The sequence below is a fragment of the Sapajus apella genome, unplaced genomic scaffold, assembly GCF_009761245.1.
Source record: "Sapajus apella isolate SASKATOON/1434 unplaced genomic scaffold, GSC_monkey_1.0 scaffold42, whole genome shotgun sequence".
Lineage (NCBI taxonomy): Eukaryota > Metazoa > Chordata > Mammalia > Primates > Cebidae > Sapajus > Sapajus apella.
The window spans coordinates 19,234,035-19,249,115 of NW_022436982.1; the positions used below are offsets into that span (position 1 = coordinate 19,234,035).

At 39.7% G+C, this 15,081-nt stretch overlaps 1 protein-coding gene and 1 long non-coding RNA gene across 8 annotated transcripts in view; one reads left to right on the forward strand and one right to left on the reverse strand.

The window, feature by feature from the left end:
- Window positions 1–15,081, forward strand: part of NFIB (nuclear factor I B) — a 443,164-nt gene that overhangs the window by 134,111 nt on the left and 293,972 nt on the right. The gene's annotated exons all lie outside the window — the stretch shown is intronic.
- On the reverse strand, window positions 3,377–4,907 carry LOC116566155. Its single transcript, XR_004275761.1, has 2 exons — window positions 4,852–4,907; window positions 3,377–4,296 (listed from the first exon to the last, which is right to left on the reverse strand). It is a non-coding gene; the product is annotated as an uncharacterized LOC116566155 (long non-coding RNA).

A 15,081-nucleotide genomic window follows, 5' to 3' on the forward strand; every position in this document is an offset into this window, starting at 1 on the left:
ATGTGGCAGAAAGAGCAAGGGAGCTATCTAGGATCTCTTTTAAAAGGGCACTAATCCCATTCATGAGGGCACCACTCTTATAAACTAATAATCTTCCAAAGGCTTCACTGCCAAATACTATCGCATAGGGAATTAGTTTTCAACATATGAATTTTTGGAAGATACAAAAATTCAGTCTATTGCATCTGGTACAAAGTTTTTAAAATTCAAATTATCACAATTTTGCCCATTGAGGCTCTTTTAGTTTACTCGTACGTTCCTTTGACATATCAATTTTTGTAGCCCTTCCTTACTTTCTGGCATTGCAAGATGTTTCAGGCTCCTCTTGTATATTCCTTGCCGAGTCTTGAAATTAGCTATTTCTTCAAGGAGTCCTGGCTCCTTTTGTTAGAGAATGGTATTAAAAGTCAAGATCTAAGGATCAGGTATGGAAGTATTTTTATTTTCTCCATTTTATATACAAGGAAATTGAAGCTTAGAATGGTAAAGTAATCTGCCCAAGGTCATGCCTTAGAAAACTGTAGAATCCAGATAAAACTCAGATCTGTCTGTTGTTATAACTGTGGCATGGTTTCTTACCTATTTTTTTCCTTTTGGGGCATCAGTCTGCTTTCCAATGAACTTTAAGAAATGCTGGAAGTTTTCCTGGTCTGTTGACATGTATTGTATTTCAGCATTCCTTTTCTTACTATCCCTGAGATCAGATTTTTGTAGGGTTTATTTAAGACAATGGCACTTTAGTTAATGGTTCTAATCTAAAATAAGTATCTTCAGAGGTAGTGCTAAGGTCTGAGAGCGATTTTTCCATGTTTTGAGAAATCTAATGGAAATCATATGTTTATCCATGACACAACTGCCCAGACTAAGGAGAATGTCACATTTCTTTGATTCTATATCAACTCAATGTGTCTGGCTACATCAGTTATTTCAAACCATTAGAAGCTCTGATTGGTTGACGATGATGTCATAGAAATTTCTGAAGTTAGGAAGGACAATAAAGAGTCTTTGGGGGTGGCAATGTTGGGAAAGTCCACATTTATTACTGTTCTGCTTGTGATCCAACTCAGATTGAGGAGGACCCATTATGAGAGTTGTCTGTGTGTATGGCAGGGAAAGAGTAACTTTTTTGGATATAAAGTAGACATCTATATATTTGGTTTATGTTTTACCAATTTGCTGTAATGTTTTAATGTTCAAAATTCTGGTCCAAGTTACTTTTAATTTCTCCTTCATTTTAGATGCCTGCTTAAAATATTTAAAGTGTACACATTGGAATGATTTTTTTGTATTCTATTTTCTGAAGGAAAAATCTATATCTTAGTGTAGATAAGCATATGGATCTATTTAATATGTTCAAAAGCAATGCATATGAATGACTCAGAGCTTAAGTTTGTGGTGCTTGGATGAATTGCTTGTTGGGATGGACTCAGAAAGGTGGGAGGAGAAAGGGGGAGGGATGAACAACAACTCAAACGGGAGAGGAGAAATATGTGATGCTAGAAAACAAAAGAATCATGAGCACCAGGAAAAGATAAGTGGTTTTGATAGAAGCAAAGTTCTCAGTGAATATTAACAGGGCCTGACTTCATGTTTCACACAATTGTGTTCACATGAAGCCATATGAAGACACTGCAATTAAAATGTTTAGAAACAGAAAATGTTGTTTGAAAGACAGCTTTGAGATCATCTAATTCAGCAGTTCTTGATCCTAAGCTACACACTAGGATCACTGGGGAAGCTTTTAAACGATACACATGTCCAGGTGCCAACCCTTAAGTTTCTGATTTAATTGGTTTTTGACACAGCCCAAGCATGAAAATTTTTAAAACCTTCCTTTTAATTCTAATGTACATCCAGCCTTGAAACCATTGATCTAGTTGTTCCTTTTTTTTACATTACAAAGCATTTCAAATACACAAATAGTGAAAATATATTTAAAAACGATGATGTGTTTACTACCTAGATTGAACATATAAACTTATTGCCACATTTGTTTTATTTTTGTTTTTCAAGAAGTATAATGTCATAGGTATCCTTAGACTTTCTCATCCACCATCAAATCCCATTGCCTCTCCTCCGTTTCCAGAGGCAACTGCTATCTAGAAGTTGGTCATATCCTCCCCATTCATAATTTTTATATGTTTACTATATAGGTATATACACTTCTGATTGTTTTAAAATTTTGTATACATAGTATCACAGTACATGTATTCTTTTGCATTTTTCTCTCCTTCCCTCCATTCCTTCCTTCCTTCTCTCTCTTCCCTCCTTCTTTCTTTCCTTCTTTCTTTCTTTTCTTTCTTTCTCTCTTCTTTCTTTTTTTCTCTCTTTCTCTCTCTTTCCTTCTCCCTTTCTCCCTTTTTCTCTCTCTCTTTCTCTCTTTTGTCTCATTCTGTTGCCCAGGCTGTAATGCAGTGGCATGATCACAGCTTACTGCAGCCTCAACCTCCCAGGTTCAATTAATCCTCCTACCTCAGCCTCCCCTGTGTGGCTGAGACTACAGGTGCATACCACCACACCTGGCTACATTTTGCTTCTCTTATTCAACATTGTGTTTTTGGAACTCATCCTTGTAATTCAAGCTCATTAATTTTAACTGTAGTATCCTGTCATATTTGTATGCATTCCCTTACTTATGGGTATCTAAGTTGTTTTTCTCATTTTGTTTTGGTTGGCTTTTGGTATGATAAACATAGTATGGTGGACATTTTTGTATACGTCTTGTTGAGCACATAGAAACAAGCTTCTCTAGGGAAGAGCTTATATACAATTCTGTAAAGCAGTGTCTCGCAATTGGGTAGAAGATGTGGAGCCCCTCAGCCCTCAGGGAAGCCAAGTGGGACCTGAGGTGACCACAGCCCCTCAGTGGGTCACCTCCTGCTGTGAGCAGCCTCCTCAGCTTACCCCAATGTGCTCTATGAATATTATCCTTCTCTATGTGCGTCATAAGGGGAAAAGGTGGAAAACACTGCCCCAAGAAATATACTTAGAAGTGGCCATCCTGTGTTGTAGAGTAAGCACACTTAACTCTGTAAGTTATTCTAAATAATTGCTAAATTATTCTAAGAATTATTGTACCAATCCTCATGCCTACATTGTCAGACTGGAAAATTTTTTGCTAGTCTGATAGATGTAAAATGATATCTTAATTTGCATTTTCCTAATAAGTTAGAAAGTCTTTCCTTATGTTTACTGGTGTATGTCTGTAGCTTATAAATCCTCAATTTCTATCCTCTGCACATTTTTCCATTGAGTTGTGTGTTTCTTTTTCTCACTGATTTTTAATGACTGTATATATTCTGGATACTAATATTGTGTTGGTTATATGCATTGCAAATATTTTACTCCAATATTTACATTTAACTTTATTTTAGAATCACTTTTCTTAAAAGTTTTTATTTTTTAGTTGTGCTTCAAGTGAAGAAACGTGAGGCTTGTGGTTACATGGTAATAATATTTTAGTACCATATGATGTCACCATGCTTGCTACTCTAAAGCAATATAGGAAGATTGAAAAGAACGCTTGTCTGAACCCAAGATTACACAGGTCTTCTACATCTGCTTCTAATAGTTACTGGCAAAAGCTAGTATAAAAAAATAATTTGTTCACATTAGTTACTTAATTACCTGATTAAACTGACACACAGTGATGAACAATTAGTCACCTAACCCCAAGTCATACACCTGGTTAGTGCCAAAGCTGTCAGAATCTCACACCATTTCCCAAAGTTTGCTCTGTGGAACCCTAGTCCTTGAAAAGCATTCTGTGGCCAATTTCATTTTACATTTTTTTCTCCTCTTAAAATTTCAGAGTTTACAGTGTGATATTAAAAGTTCTGTTAAGTCTTGCAATTAAAAACACAACCAACTTTCCTTTAATGAGCACTTTCTAAACATATTGGTCTGTGGAACCCTCCTTTGCTATGGAGCACCTAATAAAACAACAAGGAACCGATATTCTGTGGAATGGACTTTGAGAATCTCTACATTTAAAAATATTCCTCTTCAGTCTCCAAGGTTGTCTTCTTCTGGGTTGGTACTTTGTCGATAAAATCTAATAAACATATAAAAACAGAAGCTCTAACATTCATTATACTGAACTTTAAACACTGGCATATAGTAAAGAGATTCCACTGGCTTCAAGGAGAAATAATAACACTGATTTTACCCCCTATGGGGTCTCATGAGTTACTCTATGAGAATCCATGATAAAAATATTTCTCCCCCTTTTATGTGCATCTCTTAAATAATGTGGGAATTATTGTGGTGCATGGTATTATGATCCATTCTTGGGTCCTGTAGGGTAAGATAGGGCTCTTTAGAAGGGTGTGTCACTCGCTGGAGGACCTAGAGTCCTAAGGCAGAAGACAGGAACTCAGAAGTTGGACCTTTGCTAGGGGCAGAGTTTCTCGCTGGACTCTGTTCTCTTGGGTTCAGAATTTAAGAAACAAAATCATCCAAGCCTATGCTCCTAAGAAGTGGGTACTAAGATAGTTGCAAGCTTGGGTTTTCAAGCTCTGGAGAGGAAGGTATCCTTATGAATCAGGAGTAGGAGGCAGATGTTTGCTACATATATTTCTCTCCATTTAAATTTTGAACAAGTATATGTAATATATACTCAAAAACTTAAGGAAATTATTAATGAATAACTAGATTTCATCTAATTAGTCAGCACATTTATCAAAATTCCACTGTGTCACCAGGTATGGTGGCTCACGTCTGTAATCCAGCACTTTGAGAGGCCACGGCAGGTAGATCACCTGAGGTCAAGAGTTTGAGACCAGCCTGGGCAACATGGTGAAACCCTGTCTCTACTAAACATACGGAATTGGCCACTGTGGTGGAACATACCTGTAACCCTAGCTGCTCAGGAGAATGAGGCAGGAGAATCACTTGAACCCAGGAGACAGAGGTTTCAGTGAGCTGAGATTGCAGCACTGCACTCCAGCCTGGATGACAGAGAAAGACTATCTCAAAAAAAAAAAAAAAGAGAGATTCCACTGTGTCCCTGATCCCATATTAGAAATGATGACAACCATAAAAGTAGAAAGTACCTATGAGGAAGTGATTTGCAAAAGATTACAAATACATAAATTGTGCTCATACTCAGAAAAATGGCAAGAACGATACATATGTAAATGTTAACGATGGTGGTCTCTGAGTTGCTAGGAATATTGGTGGGCTTTTTTTTTTCCTTACTTCTAATTAAGAATTGTCTATATTATTCATATTAACACATGTGACATTTCTAATAATTTTTTAAAGTTAACTTTATTTTTAGATGTACAAGAAAAATAATTTTATGTAAGTATGCCAATGCAGAGATAATTTTAAAACTAATACGTGTTTTGCAAAGGCCTCCCAGCCCCCTCTGTATGATGTCTGTATCATCTATAATAACTGGCCACAGATTTTCACTATAATAGAAGAAGGCAGTTTGAACATTAGTGATATCCACAAGTTTTGTAGTGATATCCACAAAGTTTGGAAATAGATAGGCCGTGGGGCTTGGGTCCCAAGTTTGCCAATTACCATTGTGCCTGACCTTGGTTAAGTTCCTTAGCCTCTCTGAATGTTCGTTTCCTCATCTGCTGAGTGGGTAAAATAATGACGCCAACCCCCATAGGAGTTTTGTGAGGATCAGATGAGAATTCATCAAAGCCCTGAGCCCAGTGGTTAGCACGTGGTAGGCACTGAGGATTGTTAGCTCATGCGAGGAGTTTGAGTCAAGACCTTCAGCTAAGCTGGGGCAAATGCCTCATATTTGATACAGACAAATCAGCAGGCATATGCATTTGCAGAGGATACTTAGCCAAAAATCAAGATGTAAACTGGCTTTGGAGAGAGAGGTACTATAAAATACTCAAGAGAAGGGTTAACGTTTTTTTTTTCTACAATAAGATTTAGGAAAAAGAGAAGGTGGCAGGGTGAAAATCAATCAAACAATCTTAGACAGGAGGTGTAGTGTGACCTGTGGGAAGGAGATAAATGCAAGGACTATAAAGCTCCTGACCAAACAAAACCAAAAAGGGTATGAAAGAGAGGGTTTGATACCAGGCCATGAATAGAATTTCAGGAAAATGAATGATGGTATGGGATTACCATGTTATAAATCAATGAGGTGACTGAGATGATATCGTAAACCAGAAGAACAAAACTCAAATAGATATTAATGACACCTGACCTTGGATATTAACCTTCAACATAGTCATTTGTAATGTAAAATCCCTGGTTAGACAATCTACCCTATTACCATATGGTTCTTTTTTTGAGAGGAGGAAGCGGCGAGGATCAGGTTTGGAAAGTAGAAAAATAAAAGCGATTTAAAACAGGACATTTGGGCTTTGAAGGCAAAGGGGTTTGGAAAGATTTGATAGTGCTGAGGCTGAGCTATCAAGTATCATGGTGGTGTCAGGTTTGTTTTCTGGGAAATATTTGAACTAATTTTATCAGCAGCATTTCTCTCAGGCTATTTACTACCTGAATATTTGTCGAGGCCTCTAGAAGAGGCAGCCAAACATGTACATCTGAAATTCTTTCTATTTGGAGCACAACTTGGGTGGGGAAGGCTCTCTTGTAACAGGGGTGGGGAACTGACAGTAGATGTTGCTGCAAGAAAGATGAGATTTCAGGAGCTGTCATCAGGATTGCGACTTCTGGTTGCAGTCGATATTTTTCCAAATGCCAGCCACACAAGGATTTAAAAGAATGTGCAAAGAAGCATGTGGCGTGCTCCTCATGAAGCAAGAACAGGCTAAGTGGCTCGCTTAGCATCACGCCCCCCAGCCAATCACAAGCTTGGGCACCCCGGCCTTTTCTCTGCAAGGCCTTGGCCACATGCCCTCCTATACAATTGTGAGGAGATTGGATGAAACACGATGGTATTTAAAGCACTCTTCCATGGCGCTCTTGCAGTTGTAAGATTTCCCAAGAGGCAGTTGCCAAGATTATGTTCTTTCCCACTGACTTTTAATTTGTAAATTGTAATGGGCTCCCCTTTAGATATGGCGATATAGGTAGCATTCCACCAGGTGGCCAGAGAAGAGATGATCCCATGTAAATCTTTGGGGTACACTCTCTGCCATGATGAAAGGTGCAGGAAAAAGCATAGTGATCAAATTCTCTTATGGTTGGACATGAGGCTTGTAGAAACTCTGGTCTTAAAAGAGATCTGTTATCAACTATGTTCTTAAAGGAACTTCCAAAAAAATCACATAATTTTGTTTAAAAGTAAACCACCCTCATAAAGGAAGAGGAAACACATCAACCACTGGACCATGTTTCTCTTCATATTTTTACCCACACTATTCATGCAAACCATGCTGGCAGCTTTCCCAGATTCTTAGCACTGCCTTGACACTCTTCTCTCCTCCTGGTGTAACAGCCCTATTTGCATTATTACTTTTAGAATCCCTCCTTCTTTTCAACGCAGGAGGAAAACAGATTCACCCTTCCTGGGCACTAAAAACATTATCAATAGTGTACGAGAATATACCTGTATTTCAGTATCAGGGCCCTTAAAAAGGAGATTAATTTGAGAATTGCTCAATAACTATCCTATGAATAAAACTGTAAACAGATTTACTAAGCAATTAAACTTCACATTTCAGATAAGTTGCAGCTATTTCTCATTGGATTTCCTACCGAGTTTTCTTTATTAAACTGTAGGTAAGAGTTTCAAAGACAGAGAGAATCTATCACCTTTCATTTTCAATTTTTTGTCATATTTCTTTCGCCTAATAACCTTCTTCTTAAGAGTTTCGCACTGGTTTTACTGAGTCCAAGGCTAAGCTGATATTACTTAGCTACTTCTCTCCAAGTTGTGCCATACACTGTTGAGAGGCTTCCAGATACCCAGCCTGAGAAACTCAGCATTCAAGACATCTAGTATAGCCAGGATAGTCTTTTCTGCAAAACCTTCTACCATCCCTTGTTTTTCTTGCTTGGTTTTTCTTCCCGGACTTTCGTTCTCTGTTTGTTGCATTTCTCTAGTAATACAGCTAAAGTTCATTTATTCCAACCATCTTTCTTGATGTGTAATAGTCCCTTGGGTGAATATATGACTATTTTTTGTTGTCGTTACCCTATTGATAGACACAGGTTAGTTCCATTTGGGGGCTGTTACAAACAGTGCTGCTAGGAACTTCCTTGCACATGTAGCCTGCTACCCTCATGCAAGAGTTTATTGAGGATTTTTACTTGGGAGTAGAATTGCTGAGCCATGAGGGTATACCTGTCTTACTACATAATGCCAAACTATTTTCCAAAATGATAGTTCCAAACAATTCCCTATGGAACCAGGCTGCATGTCAGGCTCTGAGCCGACCCTGTGGCCAGCAAAATACATTTACCCCTCTCCGCCGACAGTACAACAGTGCTTCCTTATATTCTACTGAGAAGAGTGGATCAGTCATCTTCCAAATAAATAAGAACCCCAAATGGAGAGACTCCTATCTCTGCTCTATCTCTCTGTCTCTCTCACACGCGCGCGCACACACACACACACACGCACACACGCACACACACACATACACACTACTCACTTTCTGCCTCCCCAGTGCTGTCAATCATTGTACAGAAGCTGCACATTCCCTGCTGTTTTTTCAAATTTGAGGTAATTCTTCATCTACTCCTCAAGAAGCCTCTTCTTTGCTTTGAAAAGGATTGCCTTCAGGAGGGCATCTCTAAGACTTTATAACTCTGCTAGGAGGCTAATTCAACAACTCAGCTAGTAGTGACTGGGTACCTACTAGAGACCAGTTGTCTTTTTCTCTGCCCTCAGAGACCTTGGATTTTAATGGCAGTGGGGTGGGGGGCAAGCTAGTCAAAAGCAAACTACTATTTCAGCTCCCCTTATAAAAAACAAACCAACAAACAAATCCTTAGGTTTTTTAGCCTTTTTTCCAGCTAAATCAGGCATGGAAGGCTGGTGCTTTAAGCAAAACATCTTGGTACCGCTATCTAAGTTGCTCTCTGTAAGGGACTTGAATTAGGAGCACTCAGAATGTTTCACCTTTATTAATTCAACAGATGTTTTTGTGAGTTGCCGCTATGTGCAAGGCATTGTTCTGGTGCCCTGTGCTTTCAGAACTACATTCTTTTTTTTTTTTTTTTTGAGTATTTTGTCAAGCTTTTAATGGGCAGGTGACTTTGGCACATTTCACTCAGATCTTGTGAGCTTCTCAGCAGCAATTCAGGGCTTGAGCATTTGATGTAGGGGTGTTGCTATGGCCTCACTTGGTGTTTCTTGGGCAGGTGACTTTTAACTTCCAGCAGGGGGCGAGGGGCCCAGGAAGCTTAGTACCTTCTGCATCTTCTCCTCCTCCTGGATCTGCAGCCTCTGCGATGCCATTGGGTTCTCTCATTGCTTCTCCAGATACTGTTCTTGCCTGATGTTGCCTTAATGGCCCCAAATCCCAACTATATTATTGGCCTGTCCTAGGCCCTAGATAAAAATTTCCTCTTCCACACAGTGCACACTTGCTCTTAGTCATAAAACGACACCGGCTGCCTGGATGTATTTGCACCATGTATGTCTATGACTTCCTTAGGTCTCCCAGAGATTGGTCCAAAGTAATGATAATTACTATTTAAAAAATTATTACAGTTTAGAAAATGCTTTTCAGACTAGGTGCGGTGGCTCACACCTCTAATCCTAGCACTTTGGGAGGCTGAGACAGCCAGAAAACCTGAGCCCAGGAGCTCAAGACCAACCTAGACCACATGGCAAAACCCTATCTCTACAAAAATAAAAAATATTAGCTGGGCATGGTGGCATGTCTATGATCTCAGCCACTTAGGAGGCTGAGGTGGGAGGATTGCTTGAACCCAGGAGGTAGAGGTTGCAATGAGCCACTCCAGCCTGAGTGACAGAGGGAGACTCTGTCGAGAGAGAGAGAGAGAGAGAAAGGAGGAAGAAAGAAAGAAAGAGAGGAAGAAATACAAGAAAATGTTTTTTGTATCCATGATGGTGTACAGATTCACACCAAATCTAGAAGATACACAAATAGGTGTTATTATACTTATCATCATTATATTATTATTTATTTCATAGATGAGGAATCCAAGATTCAGAGGGGATAGATAGCCTGCCCAAGAGCACACAGCTAAGAAGTCATAAGGCCAACGTTTTGCCCTTCGTGTTTTCTTCTGTGATACAATCCCACCTCCCAACCCACAGAATATTCTAGCCCCAACCGACCTACCTAATACCTAATACCTAATGCCCTAATACCCTAATAACCCACCCATTTCCAGGCTTACTCAAATCTTTATTCTTAAACGTGACTCTGAATCTTTAGAGACCATCGACTAGTGCAGTAATCAGTATGTGGGCCTCCTAGCAGTGAGGAGAGAGCCCCAGGCATAGCCTGGTATATGCAGGTTTCCTAATATCCAGAAATGTAGCCATCTTTCAACCTTCCTTGGATGCCCACCTTGCTCTATCCAATACAATAGCCAGTAGTCATATGTAGCTGCTTAAACTAAAATTAAAATTTGATTGAATTTAAATTCAGTTCCTCAGTCACACTAGCCATATTTCAATGGCTGCTGCTGGGAACAATGCGGATTGCAGAGCATGAGCCATTGGACAGTGCTAGTGACAGCCCTCCCCACACCCCCATTGGTACTCATGTGGGAACTACCTGCTCATAACTGGGTTTGAGTCATAAATATATGTTGGAATTGAGGAATATGAACTAAGGCCCATGGGTTTAACAATAAAATAGTGAAAACAAATAGAGAGAAGCTGCAGGCAGAGAATAAAAGGGATGGGGAAGGGAGTTTTTAGAGCCCACGTGTTTGCGTCCCTCCAAAATTTGTATTTTAAACCTAAGCCCCGATGTGGTGGTATTAGGAGGGGACTGGGATTAGTGCTTTTATAAGAAGAGACATGAGAGAAATAATTTCTTTCTCTACCATGTGAGGCCGCAAGGAGATGATAACAGTATGTGAACCAGAAAGAGGCCCTCACCAACGTGACCATGCTGGCACCTTGGTCTTAGACTTCCCAGCCTCTAGAACTGGGAGAAATGCGTGTTTGTTGTTTAAGCCACCTAGTCTATGGTATTCAGCTACAGTAGCCCAAGTGAACTAAACATAAGCAAAGAGCCAAGATGGCTGATCCTGAATAAAGGGAACAGAAACAGAATTGGATATAAACTGCATTTTTTCGCCAAGCTGGAGGTGGCCACATAGGCATGATACTTGCTGTTTTAGGTAATGTTAAACCACCACTGCAGTTTGTACCCAAAGCCATTGAGCAGAGCTTCATTCTGCAGGTGCTTTGATAATCTGTGGCACAGGAAATCAGATGAATAATGAAGGAGGAAAGTCTACGGTTAGGGAACAGAGGCCTCCCTGCAGCGTGGAGGAGATCTGGGTGCTGGACTAGTGACAGCACCTAGCTTCCACCACCTTGAGTCCGAATCTCTGCTCTGCCCCTTCCTGGCTGTGTGGCTTTGTGTGATCACTGAGATTCCTTTTCAAAGAAACAAAGATAGTAATACCTCTTCTGCAGAGTTGATTGTGTGGATGAGAGATAAGGTATAAAAAGCACCAATGTCCCGGTCATTGCTACCCTCCAAAATAGTTTAATGTGCTGGCATAAGGATGGAGGCAGGGTTAGTCCAGGCAAGATAAGAACAGCATTTTTTTTTCATGTATTAGACAACTGCTTCCTGTAATTTGTTATCATAAATGAAGAGCTCTCTCTAATCATTTACCACATATACTCCATGGTCTTGATTCTAGGAGGATGATGTGGCTTCCTTATTTTCTATATGGATAAATTCAGAATTGATGCAAAGTGAATGAAGACATTTCCCTTTAGTTTTAACCTGTGCCAATACATTTTTCTATTCACATCACCATTTTATTGGGCCAAATCTGGTATTACGCAAGCAAGCTTCAGTCCCTAGTTTGTTTTTACATTTCGCCTTTAGTCCTCAGCTCTGAATTCCTTTTTTATAACTTGCTTCATCACTTCAATGATTGTGGTTAAACTGGCTTTTCCTTGCTTCCATGGGGCTTCTCATGGTGGAAGACCCAGAAACATTGTAGACCTTGGTGAAAGGGAGTTTTTGTGGTGCTGTATGTCATTCAAAATTTTCCATTAACTTGTAGCAGAGGTGAGTCTACGTATTGGATTGAGTCCATTATTTTAAATATGTTTAGAAAATTGTACATTACTTGAATAAGAAATAATGGCAGAAGCCAGAAGCATTTTTATATCCTGTTCCCAAAGGGTCAAATAAGGCTTTGTTTTTATTAATTAAAAAAAAAAAATCAGACCGGGTGCATTAACTCACGCCTGTAATCCCTGCACTTTGGGAGGCCGAAGTAGGTTGATCACCTGAGGTCAGGAGTTCCAGATCAGCCTGGCCACCATGGTGACACCCCATCTCTACTAAAAATACAAAACCTAGCTGGGTATGGTGGCAGACACCTGTAATCCCAGCTAGTCAGGAGGCTGAGGCAGGAAAATTGCTTTAACCTGGGAGGTGGAGGTTGCAGTGAGCCAAGATCTTGCCATTGCACCCCAGCCTGGTCGACAAAAGCAAAACTCTGACTCAAAAAAAAAAATCTAACAACCTAAGAAAAAAGAGAAAGGAATTCTGCAATGTGAATGTAAATCAAGCTCTCTGGCAATCCTCTCATGGAGAGCCAAAGTGAAGATATAATACCACTGGTGACATAAGGACTTTGAGATCCTTATGAGTCAGGCTATTCACAAAACATTATTCTTATTTTCATTAAAATAGCCAGTAAGTGGGGAATTTTCACCTGCATTCAGATCTTACAGCACACCACAAATACCCTTTTATGTCTCAGCTGGTGAAACCATAAAGAGGTTGTTATTCTACAAAACAGCTTTTCACAGAAACATAATTCAATTTTAAGAAAATGAATATGAAATAAAATACCTGTTCCTGCTCTTTCAACAGCTCTGTCCTCCTGCTCCATCGAGCTTCCTTGATCCCTCCCTAAAAGGCCTCAGGTGTTTCCAGGTTGTCTCAGCAAACAATTGTCATTCATTAGAACCATTAAGGGACGATTTGGGGTGAAGTAATAAATGTACAGAGAGATACTGAGCTGTACAGATGGTATGATATACTGAGAGTTGATTGGTTATAAGTTCTCCTGAGCCCTCTCTTTGAAGTAATTCCATCATCAACAGGTTATGAATACTTGTGAACTCTGTTTGTGTAATATGGATAGCGACAATGTGTGCCTATCACCTCAAATGCCTTTCTTCTCTGTTAATTGTGGGAGGCTTGCATCCTTCTTTAATGTGATTGAACTTTAAAATTTTTTAACATTAAAACCAAGGTCAAATCAAATCAAAAGTATGAGGCGCTGCTATGTTTTCGAACTACACCTGGATTCCTCTCTTCTATAGAGCTGGAGGGTGGGCAGGGATGGGATAGGTCTCTCCAGGTAATAATCTCAGTCCTACACTTGTCTCATTTTTCCTGTTAAGTGGCACCATGCCCCTTTTTTGCAGATGATTCCTGTTCACCTAAACAAATCCTAATCAATGACATTTTGTGCTGTGTAAGAATAAAGTAGTTGGGGCTAAGGTGCAGTGGCTCACGCCTGTAATCCCAGCACTTTGGGAGGCCAAGGCAGGTGGATCATGAGGTCAAGAGATCGAGACCATCCTGGTCAATATGGTGAAACTCTGTCTCTACTAAAAATACAAAAATTAGCTGGGCGTAATGGCACGTGCCTGTAGTCCCAGCTACTCAGGAGGCTGAGGCAGAAGAATTGCTTGAACCCAGGAGGTGGAGGTTGCAGTGGGCCAAGATCACGTCACTACACTCCAGCCTGGGAGACAGAGTGAGACTTTATAAAAAAAAAAAAAAAAAAAAAAAAAGAATAAAGTAGTTGGGAGGAGGGATATAAAAATAAAAAGTAATATACATAGCTACATTTATTGAGCCCTAAATATGAACCAGACATTGAACCTAAATATGAACCAGATAAATCCCTCACATGCATTCCTTTATGAAATGTTTATAATACCAATCTGAGGCAATTGTTATTCCCTTTAGAAAGCCGAGAAAACTGAGGAAAACAGTAGTTAATTAACTTAATCATATCATGACACTCATAAAAATGTAAGCCAATGTCCCATCCAGATAAGCACCCCGGTCAGGTGGTGTAGAGCACCTCTGTAATCCTTGCAGCTGATTCTAACTAATCTGTCCATTTGTTATTACTAGAGTGACCACGTATTTGTCATCCAAACTGGGACCACTTTGAGGATGAAAGTGGAGACTATTAAAAACTAGCATTAAAAAAGTAGGCATAAATGGGGATTGTCTTAGGGAAATTCAGATGTGTAGTCAACCTAAGCTATTAGGTCAATAGAGTCCCAGGTCAATCCACCCTTTTCCTTCCTCTTAAAATTTTCCTTTATAAGCCCTAGGCTGCTATAACCTTCACAATAAAATATTGAAGCAAAATGCTCCATCTTTCAAAAATATAGTATTCTCTTCCCCTACCAAAACCTTCTAGTTTAACAGAGTCTTTTATTTTAATGTAGCAGGTATATGTGCTGATAAAAAGCATTCTCCAGGCCAGGCATGGTGACTCATGCCTGTAATCCTAGCACTTTGGGAGTCTGAGGCAGGAGATGATTTGAGGCCAGAAGTTAGAGACCAGCCTAGACAACATAGCAAGACCCTGTCTCTACAAAAAAAGTAAAAGAAAAAGTAGGCAGGCATGAAGGTGTGCACCCGAAGCCCCGGCTACTCAGAAGGCTGAGGCAGGAGGATCAGGTCAGGAGTTTGAGGCTGGAGTGAGCTTTGATCATCCCATTGCACCCCAGCCTTAGGAGCAGAGTAAGACTCTGTCTTTAAATGGCACATAATAGTATACACAGTATGTGCTCATTGGGGTGAAACAAAAGAATTTTTACATATTAGCATTGTGTGTATGGGTATGTGTGTTAACACTCGTACATACTTAAGTAGCCAGAGCCTATCTGTTCAATAATAAACACAAAATGTTGACTTATTATTGCTTCATGGAGGGAAAGAATCTCAGAATCTGGGGTGAAAGGTGATTCATTTT